This window comes from Bos indicus, chromosome 16 (genome assembly GCF_029378745.1).
Source record: "Bos indicus isolate NIAB-ARS_2022 breed Sahiwal x Tharparkar chromosome 16, NIAB-ARS_B.indTharparkar_mat_pri_1.0, whole genome shotgun sequence".
Classification (NCBI taxonomy): Eukaryota; Metazoa; Chordata; class Mammalia; order Artiodactyla; family Bovidae; genus Bos; species Bos indicus.
Genome location: NC_091775.1, coordinates 17,953,422 through 17,975,607, shown reverse-complemented (window position 1 = coordinate 17,975,607; position 22,186 = coordinate 17,953,422). Strand labels below are relative to the sequence as shown.

The 22,186-nt window shown below is 37.4% G+C and overlaps 1 long non-coding RNA gene across 1 annotated transcript in view; it reads left to right on the top strand.

Moving 5' to 3' along the window:
* LOC139176556 (uncharacterized) overlaps positions 1-22,186 on the top strand; it is a 65,809-nt gene that overhangs the window by 2,728 nt on the left and 40,895 nt on the right. The window contains exon 2 of the long non-coding RNA XR_011561019.1: positions 12,230-12,268. This is a non-coding gene — a long non-coding RNA (uncharacterized lncRNA). The remainder of the gene's footprint in view (positions 1-12,229; positions 12,269-22,186) is intronic.

Below are 22,186 nucleotides of genomic sequence, written 5' to 3'. Positions count from 1 at the left end.
TTTTCATATATAAAATGTGGCACTCAATAGTTAGGAATACAGTGGAAAGCAGAAGCTGTTATTAAAAATAACAATAAAATGCAACTGCATAAGATCCAGGAAAACAAGAAAACAGACACAGATGAATATTTTAAAATATGTGAATGAAATCAGATATTATAACTAGAACTCAGCCTGAAGCATGTAAACAATAATTTGCGATGGAAGAATCAGGATAAACAGGGCTAACAGCTAATATTACTGTATATAATAAAGTGAAAGATTAATGCTGAATAGTTCAAAAAGAAATATGTCTTAAAATGCAGCTCAGCTTAAGCACTAAGTTATGAATTTGGCAGTAGAAAAGTTTAAACAGCTGAGGAAGGATATAGATACCTGTGACAGGTCAGAAAACATAACGAGTGAAGTGCACTCAGGAAGGAAATCTGGGAAGAGGGAGGAACTAAGGGTATAGTTACAGTAAAGTCCAACCCAAGCCAAAGAGAGCTCAGGGGAATAGGCTTTCATATTTATACAGCAGTTATTTGTGAACTAAGAGCTGTCTGGGCAAGCAGTGGTACACGAGGGATCTTACTATAGGTGTACATAGAGAAGTGGAGCTCCAGATACCTGGAAGCTGTGTTTTGCTGCAAGTCCTGGGTACAGGTAATAGAAAACAAAGCCCACCAAAGCCAGGGAGCAGAGCATCAACATAATGTAAGAGATCCAAAGGCAATTAGCAGAAATACCAACAAGGTTTGCTAAAAATGGATACCATCTTGAGGAACAGAAAATGATTAAATCATACAGATCATCCAAACAGAAAGGAGCAGTCCCTAGTTAGTCCTAATGAAAAATCATTTGACAAGATGAGAGGAAAGGTTAAGAGGGGAGGGTAACTGGTAGATAAAGGGAATGCTCACAGTTTGATAAATCATGGGCAGGAACTTTAGATAGAGTTCCTCTTTATTTTCTTTCCATATATTCTGTGCCTATAGCTCTTGAGACATTGAATAATTTATATATATATATATACCTGAGATAATGAGACATTATCAATTAATTCTATACAAAATATAGATCAGTACACAGAATCAACTAACCAAAAACGAATTATGTTAAGACATCTTTAATTGCAGAAAGTAGTTTTGTGCATAGGTGGGTCATAACATTATAAGACAACTTCAGTTCAGTTCAGTTCAGTCGCTCAGTAGTGTCCGACTTCTTGTGACCCCATGAATTGCAGCATGCCAGGCCTGCCTGTCCATCCCCAACTCCCGGAGTTCACCCAAACTCATGTCCATCGAGTCCATGATGCATCCAGCCATCTCATCCTCTGTCGTCCCCTTCTCCTCCTGCCCCCAATCCCTCCCAGCATCAGAGTCTTTTCCAATAAGTCAACTCTTCATATGAGGTGGCCAAAAGTAATTGGAGTTTCAGCTTTAGCATCAGTCCTTCCAATGAACACCTGGGACTGATCTCCTTTAGGATGGACTGGTTGGATCTCCTTGCAGTCCAAGGGACTTTCAAGAGTCTTCTCCAACACCACAGTTCAAAAGCATCAATTTTTGGCACTCAGCTTTCTTGACAGTCCAACTCTCACATCCATACATGACCACTGGAAAAACCATAGCCTTGACTAGACGGACCTTTGTTGGCAAAGTAATGTCTCTGCTTTTGAATATGCTACCTAGGTTGGTCATAACTTTCCTTCCAAGGAGTAAGCGTCTTTTAATTTCATGGCTTTAGTTACCATCTGCGGTGATTTTAGAGCCCCAAAAAATAAAGTCTGACACTTTCCACTGTTTCCCCATCTATTTCCCATGAAGTGATGGGACCAGATGCCATGATCTTAATTTTCTGAATGTTGAGCTTTAAGTCAACTTTTTCACTCTCCTCTTTCACTTTCATCAAGAGGCTTGTTAGTTCCTCTTCACTTTCTGCCATAAGGGTGGTGTCATCTGCATATCTGAGGTTATTAATATTTCTCCAGCAATCTTGATTCCAGCTTGTGTTTCTTCCAGCTCAGCATTTCTCATGATGTACTCTGCATATAAGTTAAATAAGCGGGGTGACAATATACAGCCTTGACGTACTCCTTTTCCTATTTGGAACCAGTCTATTGTTCCATGTCCAGCTCTAACTGTTGCTTCCTGACCGGCATATAGGTTTCTCAAGAGGCAGTTCAGGTGGTCTGGTTTTCCCATCTCATTCAGAATTTTCCACAGTTTATTGTGATCCACACAGTCAAAGTACTTTATAATAAAGTAAACCATAACTTTGCAAATATCAAATGGTATTGTAATAACGTACCTAAATAAAACAGTGTGATAAATAATAAATAAGAGAGGATGTTGAGTGGCAGCAGGGCTTGTGACCTTGCCCCCACAGACTTTTATGTAAGTGAGGCTTTTCTCTATCTTAGTTCCTATTCCTTTTCTGAGCTTTGATCTTTAAACTTTCAGGTGAATTTGTGAACTTTCAGAATGCTTGCAGTAAGTTTCTTTCCTTGCTAAAGTAATCCAAGATATCTTAAAGCAATTTGGACCAAAGTAGAAACCAATCCCCTGCCTCAAAAAAAAAAAAAAAAAAGCAATATTTTATTTTATTTTATTTTTTTAAGAAGAGATCAGTTTTAATCCGTACATGAAAAAAAGAGAATATCATGAGAAATTTAATTTGCTAAAGGGTAATTATAAGTACCATTTAAACAAAATGAAATGTATTGAGGCCACTACTACAAACAAACAAAATGTTCCATAAATGTTTGTTAAGTGGATCCACAAACAATGGCATATAATAAAAGTTAACTTGAAGCAACAGGTAAATTAATTTCAAAAATCCATACTATTTTGATGTGGGGAAATAAGTAAACTGGAAAAACTACAGTGGGGAAGATAACTTTTTCAGGTAATATTCAGGATTAAAAGATAAGAAGAAAAACATTTTGAAGCTAAAGAAGTTGAAAAAGTCAAAACAACAAAACACAAACACCTCCACAAATATGAATAACAGCTTCTACCTAAAGAATTGGGCAATGAGGAGATGGGTAGGTGCAGAGAGAAAAATACTACTGTATCTGGAAGTATATTATTCAGCATAAGCAGTTCCAAAGAAAAAGATAATCTGTGTATTTGTTCATGGGTTGTGAGTTAAATTGTGCTTTGAAATAACAAAAACACAAGAAATAATTTTTGAAAAGAAAATATAATTGGTATATGGAAATGAATAAATTAGAAAAGAAAAAAAAGTAATAAAAGAGATAGTTTGGGAAAATTTAGATAGCCCAGTACAGCCTGATAATAATAAAAGTGGTAATACTATGATTGACTACATACAAAAGAAGTTAATAGTAGTGCAATAAAGTACTTTGCCCAAGTTTTTCAAGTGATGCAGAAGTGTGACCTCAGCAAGAATAGTGGAATAAGAAGTTCCAGAAATTTGTTTCTCCACCAAAATAAGAAAAAATGTCAGAACCAACTTTTCCAAAATTCTGAAAACTAACCACCATGGGCAGCAGTCCTGAAGAGTGTTTATTAAAAACAAAAATTGTGGACTCTCAGTGAGAACAGTGAGCTTTATGGCATTTCAATTTGCCCCATTTCCAACTCTCCCTCCTCAATTCTGTAGTATTCTTGAAAACCAGAAACCTGAATTCAGCATGAAAACCAGCAGCCTGGCAGCCCCTAGGCTGGGGGGTAGGGGGGCAAAGTAGGAATGGAGTTTCTTCAGGACCATGTTCCCTGAAAGACTGCTTGCAAAGCTGCCTTTTATTTGGCAGACTGAGCTCACCAAGTGCTCCTTTTTGAGGAATCATTCATCAAAACAAAGGAAATGTTGAACTGCTGCCTTAAGTGGTAGATAACAGATGAGACAAACTATAGGATAACTAAAAAGCTTAAAAGGAAAAATTTGGAGAGTAAGACATCCAGAGAGAGCTTGATAAGCTACAGCATATTCTGGAGATTTGGCCACATGTATGGGCTAGGCTCAGAGAAGGCAATGGCATCCCACTCCAGTACTCTGGCCTGGAAAATCCCGTGGACGGAGGAACCTGGTAGGCTGCAGTCCATGGGGTCGAGAAGAGTCGGACACAACTGAGCGACTTCACTTTCGCTTTTCACTTTCATGCATTGGGGAAGGAAATGGCAACCCACTCCAGTGTTCTTGCTTGGAGAATCCCAGGGACGGGGGAGCCTGGTGGGCTGCTGTCTATGGGGTCGCACAGAGTCGGACACGACTGAAGCGACTTAGCAGCAGCAGCATGGGCTAGGCTGTGTACATGCCCAAACTGGACATACTCATAAAACACTTAAAGAGACACTGAGCTCTCACCTTGGCTAACCTGAGGCTCCACACCGGCAGGAAGTGAAGGCTAAGCTGGAGTAGTAAACTGCTTTGGGTGTTCGTTGAAGGTGAATTTTAATACGGAGACAGAGACGCTTGGTAATAAACAGGAGACTTGCGGATTTCAGGTATCTTACCAAATCTTTGTTCAGTCTCTGACAGACCATTAAGCTAACTGAATACACCTTGGTGGCCACATAAGCACAGAATACAGACTTGACGTGTTTACTTCAGAAAAATTACTGAATAAACAAACAACAACAAACAGAAACCAAAACAAACCCTGGAGATGTGGGAGAAACTACTTAATAAAGTTGCCATGTTGTGACCTTTAAAACATCCAGTTTTTAATCAAAATTTGCAAGACTTGCGAAGATAAGAAATGATGATCTCAAGAAAGAAAGAAAAATATAAACAGTCCATAAAAATAAAACAGTCCATAGGAATCATCTTAAGAAGAAGCCCAGATCTGGACTTAATGAGACAAAGATTTTAAAGTGGTAATTTTAAGTTATGTTCATAGGAAAAAAAAAAATATCTGAAAACTAAAGAAACATATGAGAACAGTTTCTCACCAAATACAGAATTTTATCTGAGATGTAGAAACTATAATTTTAAGTTAAAATAATTCATTAAAGATGTTTAGCAAAACCAGCAAAATTTAAGATATATCAGTTGAAATTATTCAGGCTAAGAAACAGAAAAAAAAGAATGAAGATGAACACAACCTGTGAGATACTGGGACACCATCAAGCATGCCCACATAGGTAAAATGAGAGTCCCAGAAAGAGAACAGAGAAAAAAAAGATGTAGAAAACATATTGGAAAAATAAATAATGGCCAGAGCTATCCCAAATTTGATGAAAAACTAATCTGTATATCCAAAAACCTCAACAAACTCCAAATAGAATAGATTCAAAGAAATTCACATCTAGAAACCTCTTAATAAGATTATCAAAGGCAAAATTTGCAGGATGTAAAATAGATAGCCAACGGGAAACTCAAATAGGGGCCCTGTATCAACCTAGAGGGATGGGATGGGGAGAAAGATGGGAGGGAGCTTCCAAGGGATGGGATATATGTATAGCTATGGCTGATTCATGTTGAGGTTTGACAGAAAACAGCAAAATTCTGTAAAGCAATTATCCGTCAATAAAAAATAATATATAAAAAAAGTTTCAGGACTGTGCAAATAGCAAGAGAGAAGTGATATCACATATAAGAGATTTTCAATAAGATTGACCGTTGTTTTAAGAAACCGTGGGAGCCAGAAAGAACTGGATTGACATATTTGAAGTCCTTGAATTATGTCAGACAAGAGTTCTGCATCCAACAAAACATTCTTCCAAAAGTAAAGGAAAGCTTAAGACTTTCTCAGATCATCAAAAATTGAAAGGATGTGTCACTAGCAGACATGATGAACTAGAAATAAAAGGAGTCCTTTATGTTGAAATGAAATGACACTGGATAACAACTTAAATCAATAGGCCAGAGCATTTGGTCACACCGAGGGCCCTTTGAAAAGGCTGTACCAATGGTTCATGGATCTCCTCAGCTCCTCAGCCATTACAGATGAAGGAGGTAACAAAAATGTGATTATCCAAGAAGTCTCTCTGAAGGAGACCATTTTCTAAGAGGTGAAACCACATTTTATACACAAAAGACAGACAAGGATCTTGAAAGTTTTATACCAGCAGGAAAGCTGCCAGCTTGAAAAGCAAGGTCTAAGGCACAAAGTATGAAATGAAAGAGGACAGTTGTACTACAGGTAAAAAAACAACTGATAAAAATATACTTGACTTCTGTAGATATGTAAATATATGCTGTCTGTCTAGAAACATAAATGGTGGCTTAGAGAGTGGGGCCACAAGTCTAAAGGGCCGAGCTACAAACCACAGAAGGTTATTCTGTTATTTCTAAGAAATGATGGAATTTGGTTGGAAAATTGTGACTGGTGACTGAATGTTTTCTGTCATTGTCTCTTTTTTGAGCACAAATGTTTATAGCTGTTATACTATGCCTGTCCCACCATAGTACTTTGAGAATAAATAACTTATTTTCTAGTTTTATAAGTAGATGGATAGAGAGGACTTCTACTTTTGGATGGATTACACTGGATCCTCACCTGTTGATAGTTAGATGATTTAGATGGAAAAATTAGAAATTTCTGATCTAGTGAAACTTAGATGTATTTTCCATTTGTGTTGATAGTGGAATATGATGATATTTTTGTTGACTCTGTGATGGAGGAATCATATTTTCCATGTGGGTTGAATGTGAATTTTTGAGGATAGCAGTGCAGACTGTAGTAGTTGAATAATGCCCCCTAAAAGTCATATGAAAATACAGAGGACCCAGGATAACCTAACCAACTTGAAAAATAATAACAAAGTTGGAAGATTCACTGTCAAAATTTCAAAAATATCTATGTAGAATTTTGTACCTCATCATTTACAATCTCAACTAATTTACATTGTATTAAATTAGTTCCATTATAATTTTGAATGAAATCTCTCGTATTGTTCAGTTGCTAAGTCACGTCCAATTCTTTGCAACCCCATGGACTACAGCATGCTTGGCTCTCTTGTCCTTCATTAACTCTCGAAGTTTGCTCAAATTCATGTCCATTGAGTCGGTGATGCTATCTAACCATCTCATCCTCTGCTGTCCCTTTTTCCTTTTGCCTTCAATTTCCAGCATCAGGGTCCTTTTCAGTGAGTCGGCTCTTCACATCAGGTGGCCAAAGTATAGAAGCTTCAGCCTCAACATTAGTCCTTCCAATGGATATTCAGGGTAGATTTCCTATGGGATTGACTGGTTTGCTCTCCTTGCAGTCCAAGGGACTCTCAGCAGTCTTCTCCAGCACCACAGTTTGAGCACATCAATTCTTTGGTGCTCAGCCTTCTTTATGGTTCCAACTCTCACACCCATGGATGACTACTGGAAAAACCATAGCTTTGTAAGGATGCTTGTTGGCAATGTGATTACCTCTGCTTTTTTGTTGGCAAAGTGATAATCACTGTCTAGGTTTGTCATAACTTTCCTTCCAAAAAATAATTGCCTCTTAATTTCATGGCTTTAGTAACCGTCCTCAGTGATGTTTGTAGCCCAAGCAAATAAAATTGGTCACTGCTTCCACTTTTTCCACTTCTATTAGCCATGAAGTTATGGGACCATATGCTATGATCTTAGTTTTGTGAATGTTGAGTTTTAAACCAGCTTTTTCACTCTTCTCTTTCACACTCATCAAGAGGCTCTTTACTTCCTCTTCACTTTCTGCCATTACAGTGGGTATCATCTGAAAAATTCTTAGAAGAAATGGGAATAGCAGACTACATTACCTGTCTCCTGAGAAACCTGTATGCAGGTCAAGAAGCAACAATTAGAACTGCACATGGAACAACTGGGTAAAAATAGGGAAAAGAGTATGACAAGGCTCTACATTGTCACCCTGATTATTTAACTTCTGTGCATAGTACATCATTCAAAATACTGGACTGGATGAATCACAAGCTGGAGTTAAGATTGCTGGAAAAAATATCAATCTCTCTAAACATATCTTCAGTTCAGTTCAGTTCAGTTCAGTCGCTCAGTCGTGTCTGACTGTTTGCAACCCCATGAATCGCAGCACGCCAGGCCTCCCTGTCCATCACCAACTCCCGGAGTTCACTCAGACTCAATGCAAAGAAATAGAGGAAAACATATCTTAATGAAATCAATTATGCCCTTAGGAATTTAACTAACAAAAGAAAAGAGAATATAATGCTAAAATGCATTCATAAAATGCATTCATAAGCAAATGAATAAAATGAGCACATTAGTAATAGAAACAATACTGGTACAACTATCACTTGTTACTGTTACTAGATATTGAGATTTCAGCTGAAATTTAAACTGATTTGTACATTTATTATATCAGAAATCTATACTTCCTCCAGGTCAGTGGTAAAAAACTAGAGACCCAGATATCCATCCATCTGAAGAAAAGTTAAGACCAACCTAGATAGCATATTAAAAAGCAGAGACATTACTTTGCCAACAAAGGTCTGTCTAGTCAGAGGTTTGGTTTTTCTAATAGTCATGTATGGAAGTGAGTGTTGGACTATAAAGAAAGCTGAGCGCTGAAGAATTGATGCTTTTGAACTGTGGTGTTGGAGAAGACTCTTCATAGTCACTTGGACAGCAAGGAGGTCCAACCAGTCCATCCTAAAGGAAATCAATCCGGAATATTCATTGGAAGGACTGATGCTGAAGCTGAAACTCCAATAATTTGGCCACCTGATACAAAGAACTGACTCATTGGAAAAGACCCTGATGCTGGGAAAGATTGAAGGCAAAAGGAGAACGGGACAACAGAGGGTGAGATGGTTGGATGGCATCACTGACTCAATGGACATGAGTTTGAGTAAGCTCCGGGAGTTGGTGATGGACAGGGAAGCCTGGAGTGCTGGAGTCCATGGGGTTGCAAAGAGTCAGACGTGACTGAGGGACTGAACTGAACTGAAATGATCTTTCTTTTTAGTCAGACCATTTTCCATAACTGCCATCTGAAAAGAGGATTGTTCTTATATTAAAGGTAGTTGAAGAAATCTAAAGAACCAGAAGAACACATACAGTGTCATACCAGAATAATTTCCTAATTTGCAAAGTGAAGTATTTGGTTGGTTTAGTCACTAAGCCATGTCTCCACTAAGTATTGACTCTTGTCACCCCATGGACTGTAGCCCACCATGTCCGTGGTATTTCTGAGGCAATAATACTGGAGCAGGTTGCCATATCCTTCTCCAGGGGATCTTCCCAACCTAGTGATGAAACCCAGGTCTCCTTCATTGGCAGGCAGATTCTTTACTACTAAGCCACCTGTGAAGACCCCTCACCCAAAGTATATTGCATATATTTTATATGTTTTTATAACAGTATTTTTCTTCTCATTGTTTGCCATAAGTTTCAACATGAATAAAGGAAATTCACCTCTTTTAGTTGTTCTTAAAGTTTTGTATGAAAGTGAAAGTGTTAGTCCTTCAGTCATGTCCAACTATTTGTGATCCCATAGACTATAGCCTACCAGGCTCCTCAGTCCATGGTATTCTCCAGGCAAGAATACTGGACTGGGTTGCCATGCCCTGGGGAAAGGTTTGTATAGGTAACTGAACTTAAAGAATTTAGATGTGTTAGCTGAAGGTTAGAAATCCTTTGATATGTTTTATGAGTCACCTTTCTATTGTATATTTTCCAGTCAGTTTTATTCTCTCTCATGTTTGACATGCTCTTTGAAATTTGAAAATTACTTTATTACACTAACTCTGTCTCTTTCTTGGAAAAGGAAATGGCCACCCACTCCAGTACCCTTACCTGGAAAATCCTATGGATGGAGGGGCCTGGTAGGCTACAGTCCATGGGGTCGAAGAGTTGGACAGGACTGAGCAAATTCACTTTCACTTTTCACTTTCATGCATTGCACCAGGAATGGCAACCCACTCCAGTGTTCTTGCCTGGAGAATCCCAGGGATGGGGGAGCCTGGTGGGCTGCTGTCTATGGGGTCGCACAGAGTCAGACACGACTGAAGCAACTTAGCAGCAGCAGCAGCTATTTTTTTCTAAGCTCTGAGAATCAATTTACAGAATATAAGTATGATTTATATTCTTGATTTAAAGAATGTTTAAATTAAATCAGATACACCAAAATATTTCTTATAAAAGTTTTCTAGAAATATTATGTTTATAAAAAATTCACAGAAGTAAGCATTTCTTTTGCATGCATGCATGCTTAGTTGCTTCAGTCGTGTCTGACTCTCTGCAACCCCATGGACTAAGGTCTGCCAGGCTCCTCTGCCCATGGGATTCTCCAGGCAAGAATACATGAGTGGATTGCCATTTTAAAAAAACGTTTCTTTTAAATACAACTAAATTGTTCAATTTTTCCTAAATCAGTGGAAATATTTTAATACCTTATGAGACAAGGTCTACCTCATTTTTCTAATGTTTTTCAGAGATTTTTAATGTAGATATTTTACTGACTTTCACTTATAGATAATGGCAAATATCATATTAAATTATATGAAAAAGTCTGGAATTTTTTAGTATTTTAATGAATTTTAGATTAATTTTGAAAACAAATGGGTGTATCCAATACCAATGTAGATGTAGATTTCTGTTTTGCCAAGTTTTATTTATGTTGTTCAGCTAAGTTTTATAATTTCTGCCATTTGTTATTAATTTTATTGCTATGCATTTGATAAAGTACCTTCCTATTGTGAATGGGATTTTTTTCCTTTGCATTTTCAATTGTTTTACATTTTGGTTGTTTCGAGTGTCAGTTTGAAGGATGTGCATATTATCTGCTCCTAGAAATCTTGGAATAAATTGCCTGAAACTGTTGCTGAAATACTCTAAAGGATAATTTTTTTCTGTCTCTCTACTAGAGTGGTCTCCTTGGATTTTTGCATGCTTTTAATCAAGTTTGATATATTTAATTTTTCATTCTCTGGTTTTCTAGAAAATCGTAGGGAGTCATCTGTCTTTTGTTAGAATTTATATATTTTATTTATAATATTTTTTATTTTTTAGAGAAATTTAGAAAGTATAAATTTCTCTTTTTAGAATTGGTACGCAAGAAAACGGACATTTTTCAAGTGAGAATTAGACTTCTTAAAATGTATGTATTTTTCAGTTTAGGATCTGTTACTGGTCTTCACTGGAAATGACAGAATTCTTTCCTTGTGACCTGAGACTTCATCTTCTGGCACTCATGAAGAGTTGATCACTATGTTACCTGGTAGCATCTGGCTGCTAAACCAGCTGGCACCCTCTGGGACTTGACTAATGCCATATCCAGTGGCCTAGCAATCAGATTTTGCCTTTTCCTGCTGTCAGTCTTGGCAGTTAAGTTCCTTCCTGAGTTTACCCAGTGAGGAAATGACACCTAATAATACGGTGAGAGTAATCTCAATGTATTATTGTCAGTTGCCTTTGTTGCTAAAGTGTAGATACTGACCTTTTCTGACCACAGGTTTATGAGCTCTGTGACCTCAGCAAGAACAAAGAAATCCAGAATGTTCCAGACTGTGACTTAGAATAAGAGTGTGTAGCCATCTTTCAGAGGGGACCAGCTGGACTCCTAAATGGAAATGTTTGTAGGGTTGTCTATACTTAGTATGCCCTGGTGGGAGACATGACAGCCCACTCCAGTATTCTCGCCTGGAGAAACCCCATGGACAGAGGAGCCTGGTGGGCTACAGTTCATGGGGTCACAAAGAGCCAGGCATGACTGAGCAACTAAGCACATACTTAGTATGTGCTCTTATTTGTGGCCCAAGTATATAACAGAGACTTGGGTCACAAATAAGAATGAAATCCCTCTTGAACTCCATGGATTTCATAAAGTAGGAGTACTTGTAGAGAATTGTAAGCAGTTCTCCATTCTAGAAACTTGTCCTAAGCAAAGATCTGTTGCTCTGGAATACAAGAGAGACATCCTACAATCTGCTTTTTATTCTGTCTGCACATTATACTCCAATAAAAACTAATTAAGAAAATAAAAAAATTATTTAAAATTAATAACACTATCATTTAAATTAGAATGATATAACAATTCTTGCAATATAGACCACTTTGTTTTCCCTGATTAGATAAAAGTGGGAAAATTTGCTGAGTGATTGGTTCATTAACTACACACATAATTGGTTTTTCAAAGAACTTGGTTGTCCTAGATTTTTATAGATACTTCTCAGGTTCTGATATACTACTATACCTCTCTATGCTTCTGTACCTATAGAGGCAGCCAAAGATATTTTTATTTTTGAGAACAGAATTTTATCTAATCAAACTAGATAAAATTATTAAAAAATTCTCTAGCCCAGGTATAAAGGCATCTAGCTTGATATTTTTTTCTCCTTTTGTCTAGGAAAGAAGTTTGTGACTACTCTGGTCCTATTTCAAAAGAGTAAGCAGAAACCTCAATTTTTTTATTTTTTTATTTTTGTATCATAATTCCATTTCCTTTGCTTGGCATGTATTTACTCCTTTGTATACTGACTGTTGACTTTGAGTGTTCAATTAGTGTTGTAATCATTTCACTAATATTTTCTGCACTCAGTTTCAGATTTCTCCATAAATGTAATTTTTCTCTAATTTATTCATATTTTATTGTATAGTTTTCATTTCCCTATTTTCCTTGTTGTTTATCTATTTGTAATTGATTTAAAAGAGCCACCTATTGTTTTTCATTTTTTGATAGCTTCATTTTTTTGCCATTAATATCCACTTTTATCTCTATCAGTTTCATATACTTTTTTTCATCTTGGTGTATTCATCATTTTCTCTCTTGTTAAATGAAATTAAATATTCAGATTATTTAATTTTAGGGTTATTCATAAGTCCAGGAGTTTATAAAATTACTGTTAGAAACTACATAAAATTTAATTAAAGTAAAAAAATTGAGACATAATTAAATAAAGGTGAATATCATATTTTTTGCTTAAATTACATATCCATAAGTTAAGAATCTATTTGGTACTTATTTTGCATGCATATATATATTTGTATAAATAAATTATATGCCTAAATTTGTACAGTTTCTGATATAATAATAGTTGATATTTTTAATGCTTACTGTATTTTTGTTTTTTAAAATTTTGTTATATTTGGGACTCCTATTTAATGTGGATCTATAAAGATCAACCTCATTAATTTGCATGTATACATACTAATTTGTGTCATATTTGTGTATGTTTAGGTTGTTTCAGTTACTTTGTCATTGCAAAAATGTTTCAATAAATATTCTCCAACTTATAACTTTCTTGTCAAGTATGGTAGCAACTGTCACATGTAGCCTTTTAAATTTAAATATGTTTCTTTTAAAAACGAAGAGTCCAGATTGTCAGCACAGTAGCTAAGTTTCAAGAGCTCGGTAAGCAGGTCTTGCTTGAGGCCTTGATATCGGACAGAAAAGACATAGAGCTATTCCACCAACTGAAAGTTCTTTTGGTCAGTTCTTATTGTACATTCTAGCAGGTATCATTATTGGAAAGGTTTTGAGAACTAAAGTTTTGTGTTTAAGTGTTTGTACGTTTTAAATTTGCATGCAGCCAAATAAAAATGATTGTAGAATTTGGCAGTCACACTAACAATGCATGAAAGTATCTCATTTTCCGTATTTTAATCAACAGTACATGTTACCTTTTAAAAATAATTTTTTTCTTAAAATAGGGAAAATAGTTTCTTGTTACTGTAGTTTTTATTCATGTAATTATCAGTGAGTTCATGGCTCATATTTGTTAAAATTTGCATTTCTGATTCTTTAAATTGCTTTCTCTTTATACTAAGTATTTTATTGAATATCTTTTTATACACAGAGATTACCAGGCTTGCATTGACCTTCTTAATTCTAATCATATCTATGTACATGTTTCGGTATTTTTATCTAGAACCAGCATTAAATTTGTTATGCTATCCCTCAGTTTCTCTGTCTTTGTATTTTTTTTTTTTTTTGTGGTACCCATGTTTTTGCTTTTCTTCATATTCTTCCCCTATTTGGGGAAGGTCTGTATAACTCTTGTCTTAATAGGTAAGGTGAGGGAATTGACCTTGAATTCCACTTCCTGCTCACTGGCACCATTTCGAGATTCTGTTTTCAAATCTGTAAAAGAATGGAAGGTTGATGTGCACAGTTTCCAGTCCAATTACTCATTTCTGGCAGTTCTTCATATTCTGGCCCTGCTCTACTTTGATTAAGTGTTTTTCCAAGCACTGTTTCCAGGTTTTCTGGAACAACAGAGCCAGTGTTGTGCACTGAGGAGTGCACTCATCAGCCAGCACTGCGGCCAGGTTCTGTTTTCTCTGCCCTTACTTACAGCAGTTTACCCATGGGAGGTTACCACTCTCCTCCTAACGTACTCTGCCATCACCTGTTTTTTCCTGTGTTCTTCATGTTATTATCAGTGATTTGAAATCTTCATCTGAGGAAATAGCTCCAAACCAGTGTTTTAGAGAGGCTCTCTGCTTGTCTCAGAGTCTGTGGCTCAGTTAGTTGATCAGTGGCAGTAGAATATGAAACATCTTCCCACTTCTAAAATAAGCTTTTAGAAGATTAGGGACTCAGTCTAAGAGCTGAAACCTGGCTCTATATCTTTCCACTTTTCCTCTATCTAACTCTTAAGTATCTCATATTAGTGTCAATTCATACAAGATTCCAATATTAGGTTATCTGTCAGAATTACTATAGGAGGCTGCTAAGGGTTTTAAAACCATATCACTGTATCTCCATCAGTATTTAATGAATAGTTGTGGAAGGCTCCCTTGGGGCCTGCAAACCAGCTGTCATTTTGAACCAGAAATCTCTGATCATAAAATTTCAAAAATAGTATCTTTTGCTCTAGCTGGCAGTAAATACTGATAAAGCACTGAAGCTGTTCTGTGAGGCAGAGATTCATTTTAAATTGAATTTGATATGTCAAAATTCCCCTTCAATTCCATAAGTCAAGGGATTGAAGTATGTTAATTTCAAGCATCCCTATTTAAAAAAAAAAAAAAAAAATGTGAGAGAATTCCTTAGTGAAAAAAGCAAGTTTCTAAGAACATCTCTTTTAAAAAATAAGTGAATGTAGTGGGACATACGTATATTCTGTAGATATTCCTTGAGTTCATCCTCAGTTGCTTAAGTTTTATCTGACTCTTTGGGACCCTGTGGACTGTACCCTGCCAGGCTTCTCTGTCCACAGGATTATCCTAGCAAGAATATTGGAGTGCTTTGCCACTTCCTCCTCCAGGGATCTTCCCAACCCAGGGATCGAACCAGGGTCTCCTGCAGCTCCTGCAGGATACTCCACTGATATTCCTTGTATCTGTTTAAATAAGATATTTTAAATAGAATGCTTCATGTTATTCAGTTCAGTGCAGTTCAGTCGCTCAGTCGTGTCCGACTCTTTGCGACCCCATGAAGTGCAGCACGCCAGGCCTCCCTGTCCATCACCAACTCCCAGAGTTCACTCAGACTCACATCCATTGAGTCAGTGATGCCATCCAGTCATCTCATCCTCTGTCGTCCCCTTCTCCTCTTGCCCTCAACCCCTCCCAGCATTAGAGTCTTTTCCAATGAGTCAACTCTTCACATGAGGTGGCCGAAGTATTGGACTTTCAGCTTTAGCATCATTCCTTCCAAAGAAATCCCAGGGCTGATCTCCTTCAGAATGGACTGGTTGGATCTCCTTGCAGTCTAAGGGACTCTCAAGAGTCTCCTCCAACACCACAGTTCAAAAGCATCAATTCTTCGGCACTTAGCTTTCTTCACAGTCCAACTCTCACATCCATACATGACCACTGGAAAAAGCATAGCCTTGACTAGACGAACCTTTGTTGGCAAAGTAATGTCTCTGCTTTTCAATATGCTATCTAGGTTGGTCATAACTTTCCTTCCAAGGAGTAAGTGTCTTTTAATTTCATGGCTACAGTCACCATCTGCAGTGATTTTGGAGCCCAAAAAATAAAGTCTGACACTTTCCACTGTTTTCCCATCTATTTACCATGAAGTGATGGGACCAGATGCCATGATCTTAATTTTCTGAATGTTGAGTTTTAAGCCAAATTTTCACTCCTCTTTCACCTTCATCAAGAGGCTCTTTAGTTCTTCTTCACTTTCTGACATAAGGGCTGTGTCATCTGCATATCTGAGGTTATTGATATTTCTCCCGGCAATCTTGATTCCAGCTTGTGCTTGTTATTATCCACTGATAATCTTTTATGGTATCAAAATTGTTTATCAGTTGATGGCTCAGTTTCACATTCCAGTTCTCTGCTTGCAAATCATATGTCTGTGTTGAAGGAAATCATCAATAAATTAAAGTCATGTATTTTATTACACTGTAGAATATGGTTTAAAAATTCCCAGATGTGTTGTGCAAATCTACTTTTCAAAAATAATTTTAACAGTAAGCAAAATGCATTGTTCTGAGGAGAAAAACAACATAGCTTTCTCCTTCAGAACATGGTTTATGAAGTATTAAGAGTTTTTTCCTCCATAAAAATAGTATCAGTCTTTCTCTGTTGTGCAAAATGTCTAGATGTTGCAACAGTAAAAAATATATATAGTTTTCTAATAGAAAATATTCATTCTGTTTTTCACTGCAGTGACAATGGCAAATGACAAGGAAACTGCCACCTGTTATAGTCAAACTGTTCTTCCGTATTTTTGTACTTAGAATATGATATGTGTATAATTCATCCTTAATTTTATGTTAAAAAAAGCCCTGATAGTATGTAAAAGTAGCATATGGTAGAAAATAATAATAGCTCTCAAATTTTTATCCTATTGTCTGTGCCAGAAACTATAAGAGGAAATCTTAATAAATTGTCTCATATGTTTCTCAAACATTCTGCAGAGAAAAAGATTTATATGCCTTTTTTTTTTTTTTTTTAATGTGGTAGCTTTGTGTCAAGTAACTGTTGGGTGACATGCCAGGACCACAGAATAAATGGACTATATTCAATAAGCTTAGTTCTCAAAAGACATTGACTGTTTGAATCCCTACAGTTTAGTGCCTTAAAAACTAATAGAAACACACGAAATACTGTTAAAAAATAAAGGTCTAGTTCACAGTGATTTACCCTATAGCAAACATTTCTCACAGAAAATTTTGTAGTTTTACTCTTCAGTGTACACAGATTTTCCAAGTTCCCTCTCCTTTGTATGTACTAAAATGCTTGTATATGTAATTTGGTCATTTGTCTAGAATAAGTAAAATTTTGGAAAATTTCTGGAATCACTTGAAATTATGGCATTAGTCTATATAAATAATAATTTCTAATTTGGGTTAATTACATGGGTCAACTCCAGTGATAGGTAAATCTATAATTTTATATCAAAATTAGTTATGATATCATTAGGATTTATAGTCTAGCAGGGGACATTTAGAATTCTGACTCCTAATCAGACTATCAAAAGTACATACCTTTAAATGCAGTTATAATTCAATGCAATTTCTTGTTATGTGGTCTACAGTATAGTGATACAGGTTTTTTAAAGAGAATTTTACTTGAAATAATAAGCTTAATTTATTTTTTGTTCTAGATGCTGATCAAGGTTTTATAGTTTAACAACTATATATATATAATTTTATTCAAATTAGGAATATTACAACTTTCTTTTTTGATTTATTTTTAATTGAAGGATAATTGTTTTACAATATTGAATTGGTTTCTGCCATACATCAACATGAATCAGCCATAGGTACACATATATCCCTCCATCTTGAACCTTCCTTCCATCTTCCACCCCTTCCTACCCCTCTAGGTTGTTAACAGAGCCCCTGTGAGTTCCCTGTTCAGTTCAGTCGCTCAGTTGTGTCTGACTCTTTGTGACCCCATGGACTGCAGCACACCAGGCTTTCCTGTCCATCACCAACTCCTGGACCTTACTCAAACTCATGTCCATTGAGTCAGTGATGCCATCCAACCATCTCTTCCTCTGTTGTCCCCTTCTCCTCCTGTCTTCAATCTTGCCAAGCATCAGAGTCTTTTCCAGTGACTGAGTTCTTTGCATCAGATGACCAAAGTATTGGAGCTTCAGCTTCAGCATCAGTCCTTCCAATGAATATTCAGGACTGATTTCCTTTGGGATTAACTAGTTTGATCTCCTTGCAGTCCAAGGGACTCTCCAAGAGTCTTCTCCAACACCACAGTTTAGGGCATCAATTCTTCAGCACTCAGCTTTCTTTATAGTCCAACTCTCACATCTATACATGATTACTGGAAAAACCATAGCTTTGACTAGACAGATCTTCGAGTTCTCTGAGTCATACAGCAATTTCCTTTTGGTTATCTGTTTTATATATGGTAGGTATATGCTTTCATGCTACACTGTCCATTCTGTGAACCTGTCTGCAGGGCAGCAATAGATATGGAGACATAAAGATTTATGGACATGGGATGGGGGGGAGAAAGTAGAGGGTGGTACAAATTACTTTTTATAATGATAGTTCCTATTGGTTGTTAACCTGGAGATATCATTGTGTTAACATAAATATTTACTCCTGGCATATGTGATGGAATAATTTCTGTTTCTTCATTTAATTAAATCCATGATTGTTTCTTTTCCTTCTTCTTGTATTTTTTAACCTATAAGGAATGGCTCTCTGCTGAGTCCTTTTACAAGATCTTCACCATCTCAATTCACTTTCAATGTGCATGTCTACATTTTCTTCTAGCCTAACATCAGGCAATATCTCAAACCTCTGAGTCAGTGCAATTTTCTTCCCTTAAACACACGCACACAAACACACACGTGTACACTCACACACACACACACACATGCCAATGAATGCTGAATAATGCAGTAATGCACCAGCTCCTGTTGGATAGGCATTATACATTCCTAGTACAACACCAATGGGATCCTTAATGCTTTCTGGCATTTCTGTTGTTCCCTAATTAGGCCTTGACAATATTCTCCACAATAGCTATTTCAAATTCCTCAATCCCCTCAAATTTTCAATCTGCTTACCCACTCCCTCAGTTTGAAAACTGACATTGAATTAAAAAAGTTAAATCTCTTGACATAGATGCATCTTAAATCTCACTTATAAAAAATGTTAAAAAAAAAACAAACTGATCCTTTTTTTTTTTTTTCCTGTTGCTGGTATCAATGAAAAGGGTGTTTCTATTTTCTGTAAAATTGTAGTCTGGATTCTATTCACCCCTTTCTTTTCAGAGACCTCATTTGACTGATCCCAAATAATTTTCTCTCTCCTTTATCAATCTCTACTATCTGTACATAAACATCCTTAAATTTTACTGTAAATGAACAAAAACAAATAACAACAAAACCAGTGGCCTTTAACACTCACTCTTGCTCTATTAGAGATACACTCTGACATTAAGAAAATGAATATGAAAGGTATATCTACATAAACTTTCTCCCCTGAAATTCCAAGTTTTGCTTTCACCTGTCATAAAAATTAACATTGTAACATCATCCAGAGATTTTAATTGAAGCAAGATATTCTTTGTTGTTTCTCAGGTTATCAGTCTAATGAATTTACTCTCTGGTTATACCATTTCCTCTGTCTTTTGCTATCAAAGATAGCGGAGTAAAACTGCATAACATGCACCAAATAGCCATTGCTTTCAATTAGTAGATTAATAAAAATGTGAATGGAGGCAAGAGGGTAGATACAGATATTGATATAGATAGGCATCTTAATTTTCCATTTAAAACTTTAAAAACCGAGAGGGGAGGAGCTAAGATGGCGGAGGAATAGGACGGGGAGACCACTTTCTCCCCCACAAATTCATCAAAAGAACATTTAAACGCCGAGTAAATTCCACAAAACAACTTCTGAATGCCGGCAGAGGACATCAGGCACCCAGAAAAGCAACCCATTGTCTTCGAAAGGAGGTAGGAAAAAATATAAAAGACAAAAAATGAGACAAAAGAGGGAGGGACAGAGCTCCGTCCCGTGAAGAGAGTCTTAAGAAGAGAGAAGTTTCCAAACACCAGGAAACACTCTCACTGCCAAGTCTGTGCCGAGCCTTGGAAGCACAGAGGGCAACATAACAGGGAGGAAAAATAAATAAACAATTAAAGCCCACAGATTACGAGCCCAAAGATAACTCCCCCAGTGGAGAAGCAGCACAGACGCCTGCACCTACCACTAGTAAGCGGGGGCAGGGCAGAGAGGCACGGGCTGCATCACTTAGAGCAAGGATCTGGCCTGAAAGCCCTGACTGCTATCTGAGCGAACTAATTTGGGCTAGCAAACCAGACTGTGGGCTATGTATCATGCGAAAAGCCAGCCCTAACCTAAGACACCACCAGGCCCGCACACAGAACGAAGGACTGAACAGAGATAGCCAGCTGCAGACCATCCCCCTCCAGTGACAGGCAGCCAGAGCCGGAAGGGGGCAATTGCAGCCCCAGGAGACATTATCTACAAAACTGCAAGCAGGCTTCTTTGGTAACTAAAACTTCTTGGGGGTCTGGACGGTCAACATCTGCCTAAGAAGGTGTGCTGGTTGTACACCTAGATCACCGAGCGGCGGGGAGGCAATAAGTCGCAGCAATCACGCTCGCCAAACACCTCATCACCTGAGCTGCTCGGACCTGGGGAGGGTACAAAATGCAGGCCCAAGTGAGTCTGTGCCTCTGAGGACTACCCGAGTGCCTGAACCTGAGCGGCTTAGACCTGGGAGATGCAGACAGCCCAGGGCCAGCCTTGGATGGTTCTTGGCGGAGCAACCTAGAGCCTGAGCAGTGTGGGCAGGGAGGCTACACATGCCGTGAGTGCGGGCAGGCCCAGTGTGGCTGAGGCACTGCAAGCACATGCCAGTGTTATTTGTTTGCAGCATCCCTCCCTCCCCACAGCGCGACTGAACAAGTGAGCCTAAAAAAAAAAAAAAAAAGTGTCCACCACCACCCCCTTGGTATCAGGGTGGAAATCAGACACTGAAGAGACCAGCAAACAGAAGAAGCTGTAACAGAAGCGACAGGCAATAGATTAAAACCCTGTCGTTAGTACCAACTACATAGGAAGGGGCCTATATGTCTTGAGAAATATAAGCCAGACCAAGGAACTAGCCGAAAATGAACTGACCCCACAATACCCACAACAACACCAGAGAAAGTCCTAGATATATTTTTACTATTTTTATGATCATTCTTTCTTTTTTTTTTTGATTTTTTAAAAATATTAAGTCCTCTATTACTCCTTTAATTTTCACTTTTATAACCTACTATTACTTTGCAAAAAAAAAAAAAAAGACCCTATTTTCTTTAAAGCAAACTTCATATATATATATTTTATAATTTTTGTGACTTTTTTTTTCCTTTTTCTCTTTCTTTCTTTCTTTTTTTTTTATTCTTTTCTTTAACATTGTATTTTTGAAATTCCAAACTCTACACTAGATTTTTAACTTTTGCTTTTTGGTATTTGTTATCAATTTTGTACCTATATTTTCTTTATAATTTTTGTGATTTTTTTTCTTTTTCTCTCCTTCTTTTCCTTCTTCTTTTCTTTAACATTGTATTTTTGAAATTCCAAACTCTAGATTTTTAATTTATGCTTTTAGGTATTTGTTACCAATTTTGTACCTTTAAGAACCCAATTTTCAGTACCCATTTTTTACTTGGAAGCGAGATTACTGGCTTGACTGCTCACTCCCCCTTTGGACTCTCCTTTTTCTCCACCAGATCGCCTGTGTCTCCTCCCTAACCCCTCTATACTCTACCCAACTCTGTGAACTTCTGTGTGTTCCAGATGGTGGAGAACACTTAGGGAACTGATTATTGGCTGGATCTGTCTCTCTCCTTTTCATTCCCCCCTTTTATCCTCCTGGCCACCTCTGTCTTCTTCCTCCCTCTTCTCTTCTCTGTATAACTCCGTGAACATCTCTGAGCAGTCCAGTTGTGGAGTGCACATAAGGAAGTGATTACTGGCTAGCCCACTCTCTCCTCTATTGATTCCACCTCATATCATTTGGGTCACCTCTAACTCCCTCCTCCCTCTTCTCTTCTCCATGTAACACTGTGAACCTCTCTGGGTGACCTTCACGGTGGAGAAACTTTTCATCTTTAACCTAGATGTTTTATCAATGGTTCTGTATAGAAGGAGAAGTTTTGAAACTACTGTAAAAATAAGACTGATAGCTGGAAGCAGGAAGCTTAAGTCCAAACCCTGATTCCAGGGAACTCCTGACTCCAGGGAACATTAATTGACAGGAGCTCATAAAATGCCTCCATACCTACACTGAAACAAAGCACCACACAAGGGCCAACAAGTTCCAGGGCAAGACATACCAAGCAGATTCTCCAGCAACACAGGAACACAGCCCTGAGCTCCAATATACAGGCTGCCCAAAGTTACTCCAAAAC